Consider the following 13,264-nt stretch of genomic DNA (forward strand, 5'->3'; position numbering starts at 1 on the left):
TGTGTTTTATTTAAATAAAAAAGAGAATAAGAATCACAACCCAAAGGAGTTAACCTTAGAAAAACATTAGAACAAAATATTGTTTTCTTCCAATAAAAGCTCCATCATCTATGCTTTCATACATTGAGCAAAAAAAAAGAAGGTATATTAATATCTTGTTTCAACAGTATGAAGCAGATATATAAATTTAATAAGAGTTTGTTTATTTGGATAGATTAATGGAAGTTGAATGATGAATGCCTTGCTTTGTGAAACTTTCAAATTGTTTTTCTATTATAACGCTTTGATTACTAGGGACTAGTAATAAGCTGGTTGGGGGGTGTGATTAGTACTTAAAAGTGCATTCTCATTAAGGCTTTATATCATCATATTGCACTAACGTATCATTAAATTCCCTAACTAAAGCATGTTTTATAATAAGAAGTCTGATAATATAAGATATCTTTAATTTATGGTAAATGCTTATTTTGAATGCAGGTATATCTCATAATTTAAAAGATTGATTGATGTGATTAACTATTGAAAGTGAAGAGACAAAAAGAGGACTAAACTTAGAGAAGAGATGCTGGTTCAATTCAAACTAGAACACCATTCAATTATTGGGTTATAACTGGAGTTGTAGACCTTGGATTTAGGTTTGGTTTATCTTGATGGAAAGCTAAGACATGGGCCTAAAACTTTCATGGGGAGTTCAAGATTCAAATCTCCCTTTTTCAAGTTCAAATCTTAACATCGAAAGAGACGTCTGAATCTGTCTTGCAGCCCAGACACTGTTTAGTGTTCAGCCTATATCTCGAGTTCTAGAAGTTTAAATAAGCTATGGTGTTTTTTGTTGAAAAACTGAGACAATTGCCCACAGCTTTCATGAAGACTATGTGCTCAAATTCTGATGTTAGCAATGACGTTTTAGCCAGCCAACAATATCAATAACCAGCCACCAAGTCAATGGTTGGCCATCAACTAAATAGTTAGTCGTCTAATCAATAGTTTCGAATTTTAGCCTATAAAAGGAGTCATTGCCATGTATTTAGGCATCTTTATTTTTAGATCAAGATCATATTCTTGCTTTCTTTCTTTGTATTTTTGTAATGTTTAAGTTTTGCTTTCATTAATCTCTTGTTTATGCTTTTCATCATAACTATGTTCTTATCTAGTTTATTTATGTTTATCTTATTCATAATGTTTAGCTAAGTTTATTATGTCAAGGCGAAAATGTTTCACCAATGGTATTAGAATAGGTATAATATAAACTCAACATGGACTTCAATGTTTATATCCAAGAAAGTTTGCTATTAACATGTCTTATCTTTTTATCTTACTAATTATTAATACCTTGTTTGTTAAATGATTAATCTAGATTTTTGTTGTATAACACTTGGTACATCAAATGCGTGATCCTTCATAGTCTTCAGCCGACATCGTTGTTATCAGAGGAACTTGATTTGTTGTTAACGTAAGTTAGCATTATGAATACCTGATAATATTTACAAGTATGGTGTTACTTAAACAAGATAATTAATATGATCATGTTAATAATCTATAATGAGCCATTAATGATAAATCATCTGATTGGAACCTTCTTTATGTGTGGTTTCTAGTTGAGTAATAAAAAGGAGTTTATACTATGCTTATTTGAAATACCATTAGTGTATCCTCTACCTTAACAATTGTTTTATCATTGTTTAATCTTTTCATCATTATCACATCTCAAAGTTCTTTTCAACATCAATATCATTTTATTATTTGTAATTTATATAGATCACCTCCTTGTGGTTCGACCCCGGTCTTGCCGGGTTATTTATTACTTTTACACTTCTGCACTTGACATCAACTCTTTGATCGTGTCAGCAAACCCATCATTTTCCATTCCATCAAATTCTCTTATTCTGTATTTCCTATATAACCCGCCACCGCCTTCCTTTTTCGGCTCAAGGCGTCCGCTGCTACATTGGCTTTGCCAAGATGATAGTCAATTACGCAGTCGTAGTCCTTTATCAATTCCACTCATCTCCTTTATCGCATGTTTAACTCCTTTTACGATATTAAATACCTCAAACTCTAATGGTCGGTGAAAATTTGGACTTGTGTGTCCATACAAATAGTGTCTCCATACCCGTAAGGCAAATACTACTACTGCAAGTTCCAGGTCATGGACCGGATAGTTCACTTCATGTGGCTTGAACTGTCTAGAAGCATAGGCAACCACCTTCCCATGCTACATTAACACACATCCCAAACCCCTTCTCGAGGCATCACTGTAAAATATGAACCCTACTGTTCTAGAAGGAAGGGCCAAAACATGGGCTGATGTGAGCTTTCTTTTCAACTCCTAAAAATTCTCCTCGCATTCTTTTGACCAAATAAACCTTAATTCTTTATGAATCAGCTTGGTCATAGGTGATGCTATTGTAGAAAACCCTTCAATAAACCTCATATAATACCATGTGAGGCCTAAAAAGCTTCGGATTTTGGTCATATTTGTGGGCTTCTCCCACTTTAGAATTGCCTCTACTTTTCCTGGGTCCACACATATTCCCCCCGCTAAAATAACATGTCCCAAAAATATCACCTCTTTGAGCTAGAACTCACATTTATCCAATTTTGCATACAATTTATTTTCTTTCAATATCTCCAACACCTTCCTAAATGCTTCTCGTGTTCCAAATAAGAACTTGAATATACCAGTATATCATCAATAAACACTACCACACCTTTATTTAAATAAAGCCGAAACACTCGATTCATTAGGTCCATAAATACCGTCGGGGCATTTGTTAACGTATGAGGCATCACTAAGAATTCATAATGGCCATAACGGGTTCTAAAGACAGTCTTCTGTATGTCATGTTCTCTGATTCTTAATTGATGATATCCCGATCTCAAATCTATCTTTGAGAATACTCTCGCACCCTTCAACCGATCAAACAAATCATCTATCCATGGTAGTGGGTACTTCTCTTTACCGTCACTTTATTTAGCTGGCGATTGTCGATACATAACTGGAATAGCACTGGGGCTCCCCAAGGTAAATTGCTCGGCCGTATGAACCCTTTGTCCAGTAACTCCTAAAGTTGAATCTTCAGTTCGGCTAGTTCTATAAGGGCCATTCTATAAGGGGACTGTGCTATAGGGTTGACCCCCGGAACAGTCTTAATGGAAACCTCAATCTCCCTAATTGGAGGTAGCCCCGGTAACTCCTCTGGAAACACGTCCAAAAATACTTTTACAATAGGGATATTTGCTAATTCTATGCTTCCCTTCTTTAATTATCTTACATGAGACAACTAAGCAGGGCATCCCTTTCTAATCAGTTTTCTGGTTGTCATGACCGAGATTATAGAGTTCAGAATCACCCTTTTCTCTTCCTTGAATGCTACCATTTTGCCACTCACATCTTGGAGGGTTACGGTCTTTGTGAAACAATCTACTTGTGCCCTATATCTATTCAACTAATCCATTCCCAAAATCAAGTCAAAATCATATAATTCTAAAGGCATAAGGTCCACCTTTAGCTCTATACCCTTAATGTATAGTTTCACTCCCTTGTATACCTCATCAATGTTTATATTTTTCCCCAAAGGTGTGCTAGCTACCATCCATACATTCAATCTACTTGGTAACACATTTAAATTACTAACAATTCGATGGGCCATAAAGGAATAACTAGCCCCAGGATCCATTAAAGCATAAAATTGTATTAAACCTAATTGTAGTGTACTTACTATGACATCTAGCATTGCCCCCACATCTTCCTGAGTCATGTGGTATATTCTGTCTCGAATCCTTTCCTCCTAGAACCAGGGTTGGCCTTTATTGGCACTTATCCCCGATTGAGTAGGTCGTACAAACCGATCAACTGTCACTAACTGTTGTTGGCTTTGGGTAGCCATCCCATGTCCTTGTACTCCTTCAGTGGCTCTATGCAGACATTTTTTCTTTCTGTGACCCGTTTCCCTATAATTGAAACAAACTCTTCCTAAACATAACATCTTCCTAGTGTAGCTGAACAATCCCTAGGGTGTTTCTAGTTATATCTTTTGCATAATGGGTAGACAGGTCCCCTCTGCTCCACCCCTTATAACACTTGTCCCCTGGCAGGTCTGACCTCCTATAGATCCCCCAACATTAACTCGTCTATCATCTCTTGAACTCCTACTATGAAAAAAACTCCCCCCTCTTCTTAGAAGTGACCTAAATGATGACCCACTTTTTTCCTTTCTTCAGAGGAGGATTCCTCCCTATAGGAGGTATGAAGTCCCTTATTTTGAATCCCATAGTTTGACTTTGCTCATTTGTTGACCTTAGGGTGTCATTCATTACTCTCTCCATACTCTGAACAACTCACACTAACTCTCAGACAAACTGAAACTGCATAGCCACCAAAATTAATTTCAGCTCCTACCTAAGCCCATCCCGAAACCATTCCACTTAATGATGCTCAGTGGGAAGATAGGTGATGGCAAAGATAGATAAGTCCTAAAACCTCCTCTCATACTTCAGGACGGTTATATTCCCCTGTTTCAGATCCAGGAACAAATATTCTTTATCTTTCTAGTGCTGTCAGGAGTAGTATCGCTCCTCAAATTCTTCTCTAAAGTTTTTCCACCTCAATTCTTCTCCTTTCCTTCTTTCTTTAATAGTCTCCCACTAGGAGTGGGCACTCTCTATTAATAGCTAGATCACACAATCTACTCGAATTTCCTTTAGCACTTGCATTTGATCTATGATCCTTTCTACCTTCCTCAACCAATGTCTTGCTACTTCAGCGTCTTCTTCCCCTGAATAGGTTGTGCAACCCATTTCTCGCATGCCCTTCACCTATTGAACCAGGGTGACTACTCTTTTTTGTTTGAGGAGTGAAATTGGATGCACTTGCGGCCATCCCTATTGCTACTGCCTTGACCAATTGCTCTAGAAATATGGGGTCTAAATATGGATTCGAGGTGACCGTCAGTGCCACTAGCGATGGCCTGTTTTCTGGTCCTTGGCCACCCGCTGCTCTAGGTAGTAACACTTCTGTCCGATGAGAGGTAGGGTCATCTTGATGCCCCCTGATTCTCCCCTCTCTGAATGGGCTGACGCTGTAGGTTGGTAGGAGGCTGTGTCCATTAGTAGATCCCCTTCATTTTCGTTCCCATATAGTGAACCATACTCTCTCCCCTGCATAGGGGACGAGTCCGCTCTTACTTCCTGTCGTGTATAAGCCATCCTGCAACATGTTTCCAAAATGACACCAGTATTTCAATCCCTAAAACTTCAACCATTAGTTCTGATACCAACTATATCAGCCTCAATTGTTAAATTAATTTATCCATTTAACTTCCATGTAAAGGGTAAATGGAGCATAATTTTTATTTTTTTTTACATTGAGTTCACCAAAATTTCTAACAAAATTTTGGCAGAGTCTCCCTTATACCGGGAGGTCCTAGTTATCGACAATTTATCCTGCATGCATTTATAATCACATCCCACCCATAAACACATCCACAATAGGTCCAATTCAACATTTAATTCATTCGAGAATATACTCAGGACAAAACTTCATACTCAATCTCCTCATATCACATGCATAAATTACTAATTAAGAGAACCATCCAAGTGTTGAAATTTCATATATAAACACAACATAGTTTAGTATTCTAAACATAAACTAGTACATTATAATATCCCAAGCATAAATTGATACATTTAATATTACAAACACAAAAATAATACGAGTATACTATTATATTCAGGTTACATGTTTATTGCATAACAAAATTACATGGATAATCCCTAAGTTCCTAACTTATACAATAAGAGATCAAAGAACCTAAATTCTACTCCTGACGTGAATGGGAGGAACCTGCAAAACATAAATTTTTCATATAATTACAAAAATAAAATACAACAATTTCACGAAATAAAAATTATACAACACATCTACCCACTTAAGTCATATGCAATTCTATACACCACAACTAGCCCTTTTTAAGGATTAGCAAATTTGTTTCCTTTAGCCATGTCCCCCTTTTTTTTGTAATCCAAGCTCTGATCGAGGGTATCCACCCTGCCACTTCTCCCCACAATGGGAAGACTACTGTCGATAGTAATGACCCTCATTAGTGTCTTTAGTTGTTCGTCCTGGGGTCAACTAATAAAATTCAGGAAAATGTCGTCACTAATATGATCGTTGGTGTCAATAACTATTTTCGGGCCAAAATAGTTAATCAATGTTCCATGTTACCTTGGGAGGTCCTCGAGTATGTCAATGTCAAAGATTCTTGACATCATTAGCTTTCACCTCGAAAAGCTAATCAAGTCCCATAAATTTTACAGATATCGAAATCACCCGCTGATATCATTAACTATTCTGAACCCGAATAGTTAATCACGTTCTATATTTCTCCTCCCACAATTTAGGTCGACTATGCCTAAAGCCCAGACCTGACCAACCTTATTTTTTAAGGGTTGGGTCTAGCCCAATCGGTATGGGTTGGGCTGGACCCAGTCGGCCTAGCCTGGTCACTGGCCAAAGCCAGTGACCCGGCTAGGTAGCAGGCATGCGTGAACTAACTCACACATGCATTGCACAGTGCGAAGGTAATTAATTACCTTCACACTGTTTTGAAAAGCTCAAAAACAGAGTGGGAAGGAAGCTTTACCTAGCAAAGATGAAGATGAAGATGAAGGTAATGGTCCTAGCACCGACTGGAAAATGTTCTCTTCTTCCTTCTCCTTTCAGTCTCTCCTCCCTTTGCTCTTGTGTTTTTTGTTTTTTGTTATGGATTCTCTCCTCTTTTTTCTATTCTAACATCTCTCTGCTTTTTTTCTCTCCTCCCTTTCTTCCGTCCCAGAGCTTTGGATTTATAGGGGATGTGTTGAGTCTTCTCTCTGCGCACGACTTGTCTTTGGATAAGCACGGCTGGAAGGGACACGTTGGTGTTTCACTAGGACTTGGATACTTGAGTTTGATCCTTATCTTCCTGGGGCAGTGATCTTTATGAGGATATGGTTTGAGACTCTGTGTTTTGGTTGGATTGGGACACCAACAGTCTTGCCAATGTTGGACTTGAAAGGAAGATGAGGGCTCGAAGGCGCACTAAAGAAGGAAGCGAGGGCTCGAAGGCATGTTTGAAAAGGAGGTGAGGGCTCAAAGGCGTGTTTGAAAAGGAGGTGAGGGCTTAGAGGCGCAATAACTTAGATGGTTGAGGGTTCACATACGCACCCGCAAGGAGGCAAGGTTAGGAAACGCACTACCCTAGGGATGGAAAATGAAAGGTGGTGGAAAAATATTGAGAGACTTTTTTTTTGGGTGGCCTAATTCTCACGGGCGGCCTGCCTAGGTCACAAATTTCTCAAACACGAGAAATGTTCAAAAGGATTTTCAATTCTTGGCCATTTCAAGGTGGCCTTCCATTTTGATGGATCCCATCAAGGATTTCTCCTGTGAAATTTGCAGAACTCATTGTCCAATGTCTCAAAGTTTAGATGGTATGCATGCATTTTTTCCTGATTTGAAATATAGGCCCCTATTTTTTCTTAATCTTTTTGGTGCTTGATTAATGAGGACTTGTTACCTCTTATTTGGGTCATCTTCATCGTTTTGGCTTCTAGCCCACTCAAGTTGGCCTAATAAGTCTCTTCCCAGATTCGTTTACATAACTCAGCCTTCATGGTGCCCATCGTGACACACTTGCTTGTTTAGAGATTTTTTGTCACATTAAATGATTTGAGAGGATCATTCATTACTCCTCATCTCACTTCTAAATATATTCAGTGTCACTTGCTGAAAGGATCAAGCTAACTTTTATAAATCAAAATGCCCCCTTGTCTTGTTGTAACAAATGTTCCTCTTTTTTTTTTTATAAGGGATTAATTTTCCTTCTAAAAACAATATTGCTCCCTTTACTAGTCATCGCCCCTAAGCGTGCCCTGACTTAGACAAATAATGATTTTCAGAAACTATTCTCTCATTTCTATCCTTTTCAGTTTGGCGAAGGAATATTTGTCCAGAATGAATCTTGAAATCTTGATCTTGCATTTTAAGAACAAAAAATGTTTTGATGTAAGTTTAAAACAATTTGCTTTTGAAATCTTCCAACTCTCAGGTTTTTTTTCTTTGGAAAAGAGATTATTTGCTCTTGTGTTTGGCGATTTTATCTTTGGTGAAAGTATGTCATGAGGTGACTTTCTGTTTTTATGGGTTTTCAAAGTGAAGGGCTCGAGAAAAAGCTCGAGGTTTTGTTTTAGAAAAACTGGTCTCTTTTTGAACACTCATTTTATCAACATGAATAACAATGAGTAGTTTGTTCTTGATGTCATGACTCCTATGAAAAGGTACTCTTTGCATTTTGAGAGCATTGCTTATTGTTCTAGATTGCTTGCTTGCTTGATTAGAAAGGACTTCTACAGGCATATAACATAGGCGGTGGTTTTTGGCTATGAACGAAAAGGATTTGTAAGGCTCAAAGAGTGTTTCAGGGTTTCAAAGACTAAGGATCACTATCAGTAGTTTGACTTTTTATGTCTTTCATTTTTTCTTTTGCCGTTTTTCTTTGATTCGCCCCCTTTTTTTCTTTTCTAGAGCATACTCACTTTATATTAGTTATCACTCATTCTTGTGATTTGGGCATGACCCCTAGCATTTGAGTTTCTTGGGCTCCTTTGCCTTTTCAGCTTTCTCATGGCTTTTTAATCTTTTCTCATCGAAATTTTCACTTGCCCTTAGTGTGGGGTATGATCCTAGTCGGCATTTTTCATGAAAAAAACATTATCCAGGCTCAAAAAAGAACCATAAGGGATATACTCTTTTGGAATGTAAAAGGAATAACAAAGATGGCCTTTCCTCATTTCAAGCGCAAGCATTTAAGATCAATAAACTTTGACCTCATCCAGTGTGATGATATAGAATTTTGCAAAGAAATGCATTTCATGAGTTTATGAACAACAAGTCCACTACATACCATTATGCATACATTTAAAGCACAAGGCTCAAGGGTCATAGTTTGAAGGTGAAAGTTCATTTTTTATCCATGCACTTTGGTTCAGAGTTTATTCACCTCAATGAAGGATTTGATTGATTCACGTGTCATTCTACAAATAGAATGTCAAAAATATCGTTTTAAATGAACATCAAATTATTTTTGAAATCAAAATGCAAGTTCAATTTTTTCAAAACTCTAATGTGGAAAAGCTTTTGGGTAGAAGAAATGAATTAAGTCTATGAGATCACGCGAGGTTGCAAGGGTAAATTTGTGGGTTCTTTGGTACTTGCAAGCACTTTCTATGAAAAACATGCAAAGAGAATTTATTGGCCCAACCCTTTTTCATTGATTTGACAAGAACTTATACTTCATATATAATATTTCTTTATAGAATCATAGTTCATAGGCCTGACTACATCTTTTCCATCCATTCTTGTCAGTATCAATGCTCATCCTGAAAATGCCTTCTTCACTATGTAGGGACCTTCATGATTAGGCACCCATTTACTATGATCTTCTTCTGGTAGTGGTAGGATTTTCCTCAATATGAGATCTCCTTCTTTGAACTCCTTTGGTTGAACTTTCTTATCATATGCTTTAGCCATCCTTCTTTGATACAACTGGTGGTGATAAATTGAGGCTAACCTTCTCTCACTGATGATATTTAGCTGCTCATATCATCTCTTGGCCCACTCAGTCTCCTCGAACCTGGATTCCATGAGGGCCTTTAAAGAGGGAATCTCTACTTCCAATGGTACCACTGCCTCTATTTCGTATACTAGAGAGTATGGCGTAGCCCCCGTTGATGTCCTCACTGTTATTCAATATGCATGGAAAGCATAAGGAAGCCATCCATGCCAATCTTTGTAAGTAATCACCATTTTCTGAACAATCTTCTTTATATTTTTATTACCAGCTTCTACGACGTCGTTCATCTTAGGTCTGTAAGGGGATGAATTGGAAAGCTTGATTCTCCACTTGGTGCATAACTTTGTTATCATCTTTCCATTGAAGTTTTGGGCATTATCGGTCACTACTCTTTTGGGTACCCCAAATGTACAGAGTAGATCTTTCTTGATGAACCGTTTGACTACCTTTTGAGTCACATGGGCGTATGAGCAGGCCTCTACCCATTTGGTGAAGTAATCAATCGCTATAAGGATAAAAACGATGTCCGTTACTGGCTTTCAGATTAATAGGCCCAATCATATATATTCCCCACATTTCTAAGGGCCAAGGGGACACCATGTTAGATAAAGGTGTCGACGATGCATTGACTCTGTCACTATACACTTGACATTTGTGGCACCTCCGGACAAAATTTATGCAATCTTTCTCCATGGACAACAAAAATAACCTGCTCTTTACATTTACTTAGCCATCATGTGTCCGTTTACGTGGGTAGCACAAATTCCCTCGTGCACTTTTTGCAGGGCTTTGTTGGCTTCCAGATCGCTCAGACACCTCAGCAAGGTCCCATCAAATGACCTTTTATACAAAATTTCCTCGTCTATGTAGTATTCCATAGCCATTCTTCTCAAAGTCTTTTTATCTATCTTCGAGGCTCCCAATGTGTACTTTTGATGTTGGATGAACCCTTTTATATCCGTGTACCATGGGTTACTGTTCTCTTCTTCTTCTATTAAACAACAGTGAGCGTGAAAATTTATGATCTCTATGCTTATAGGTTGAATTTTGGCACCACCACCAATTATAGCCATAGAAGTTAGGGTAGCTAAAGCATAAGCAAACTGATTTTTGTCCCTCCCCAAATGAGTAAATTCTATTTCATCGAAGCTTTCAACCAATTTGGAGAGGTATTCCTGGTACGGACTCAATTTTTCATCTTTTGTCTGTCATTCACCATTTACCTGACAAATTATCAACATCGAGTCTCCATATACTTCTAATTTTCCTATCCCCGTCTCTAATGCCCCTTCCAATCCATGGATACAAGCCTCATACTCAATTGTGTTTTTTGCACAACTAAAATGTAGTTTTATTGAGATGGGATATTGCTTTCCTTCTGGGGAAATTATCACAATACCTGCCCCGTTGCCAGATACATTCACTGCACCATCAAAATACATGGTCCACCAATCACTCTTCTCTTCTCTTTCTGTTACTAGCACATCTTCATCAAGGAAGTTGAAGTTCAATGGTTCATAATCCTCAATGGCATTATTGGCTAAATGATCGACCATTGCGCTTTCCTTTACTAATTTTCTTGTCATATAGATGATATCATATTTAGCCAGCAGTACTTGCCATCTGGCTATTCTGCTCAGCAATAACATAAATTGCCGCAGTCTCTTCACAATCCACACCAGACTACAACATAATTTCTCTACCATACTGTAACGGGATTCGCACTCTGTGAACTTCTTACTCAAATAGTAGATGGCTTGCTCTTTTCTTCCTAACTCGTCCAGTTGTCCAAGCACACAACCCATGGTGAATTCGGTCACTATTAAATACAAGATGAGAGGTCTTCCGTGCACGGGTGGTACCAATAATGGTGGTTTTTGCAAGTACTGCTTGATTTTATCAAAAGCTTCTTGGCAATCTGCATCCCACATTCCAGGATTCTTCTTTTGGAGTTGTCAAAAAGTCAGCTTACAAGTGACTGTCAGTTATGAGATAAAACGGGCAATATAGTTCAAGTGCCCTAAAAACCTACCAATGCCTTTTGGACTTTGCCCGATTTCACACCGAATGTGCACTTCGCGGGAGTGAACTTCAACTAATACTTTCTCAACCTTTCGAACAATTTCTTCAAAGATGGAATGTGGCTTCCTTCATCTTTGGACTTTGCGATCATGTCATCCACATAAACCTCGATCTCCTTGTGCATCATATCATGAAAAAAGTGCTACCATTGCCCTTTGGTAAGTTGCTCCAGCATTCTTCAACCCGAATGATATCACTTTATAACAGTAAGTTCCCCATAGGGTGACAAATGTTGTCTTTCTCTTATCTGGTTCAACCATTTTAATTTGATTATACCCAGAGAATCCATCTATGAAGAGTAAGTGGAACTCTTGGCAGCATTGTCCACCCGCACATCTTTGTGGGGTAACGAGAAATTATCCTTTGGGCTTGCCCTATTTAAATCTTGAAAATCCACACACACCCTGATTTTATTGTACTTTTAGGGCATTACTACGATGTTAGACACCCACTCGGAATATTCTACTACCTCCAAGAAACTAGCATCCCGCTGTCTTATTATCTCTTCTTTAACCTTGAGCAGCACATCAGGCTTTGTCCTTCTTAGCTTTTGCTTGACTGACTTGCAACCCTTAATTAAAGGTAGCTTATGTACCACTATTTCAGTATCCTAGCCCGGCATATCAGCGTATGACCAGGCAAAACTTTCCACATATTCTAGTAAAGAGGGTGACCAACTCATTCATATCTGCAGCGATTAACATCCCTATTTTCAACTCCCTTTTGTTATGCCCAGTGCCTACATTTATTAATTCTAGTCCCTCTTTTGTCGACTTCCATGTGTGTTCAGACTGTTCTATAACCTTTGTGAACTCTTCGATGTCTTCCTCACCACATTCCTCCTCATCCATTAGAATTATGATTTTTTCGAAATTAGACCAATTATTCAAAATGCAGTCGGTTTGTAAGTTTATTGATGATCTGCTTTCAGATTTCCTGAAAGTGGAAAGTCCCTTAGTTATGAGTGCAAAATGAAATAGGAAAAAACAGAACACGTGATCTTATTAAAACTTGAAAGGATAGAAGGGTTCAATAACAAAACCTCATTGCCAACATCTTGAGCCACGATTGTTGGCAACACCCAATTACTCAAACCAAATGCAATAATAATGAAAAAGAAAGCAACAAACAAACATTACTTTTTAAAGACAGTCAAGACTCCTTGAATTTCCCAATTGTTCAACTCTTCCCCTTCCACTAGTATTCTCACAAATTCGAGCAAGCTTTCTTCTAGAGCACCTACAGTTAGTTGGGGTAGCACTTTGTCTGGGCTTTCTTCAGCTTCCAACCCTTCCTTCGACTCTTGTTTGCTGACCTCTTCTAAACAATGGATGGTAGTGCCACTAAATTCTTTGCTCATCCTTTCAACTTCCCTCTCAGCCTTTTTTTATTTTTTTATAAAATGTAAGAATATATAAAAGATAAAAAATTACAACTTTGGAACCCGCAAGAACCTAAAGTATAAAACACAGATGGGAACAATAGGAACATTCTCCCAAAACAAAAGAAAAACCCGAAAGCAGACTAAAGATGGTTAGACTAGGAACCCGTCTTTAGGGGAAGTGCCT

This window comes from Populus nigra, chromosome 2 (genome assembly GCF_951802175.1).
Source record: "Populus nigra chromosome 2, ddPopNigr1.1, whole genome shotgun sequence".
In the NCBI taxonomy this organism is placed as follows: Eukaryota; Viridiplantae; Streptophyta; class Magnoliopsida; order Malpighiales; family Salicaceae; genus Populus; species Populus nigra.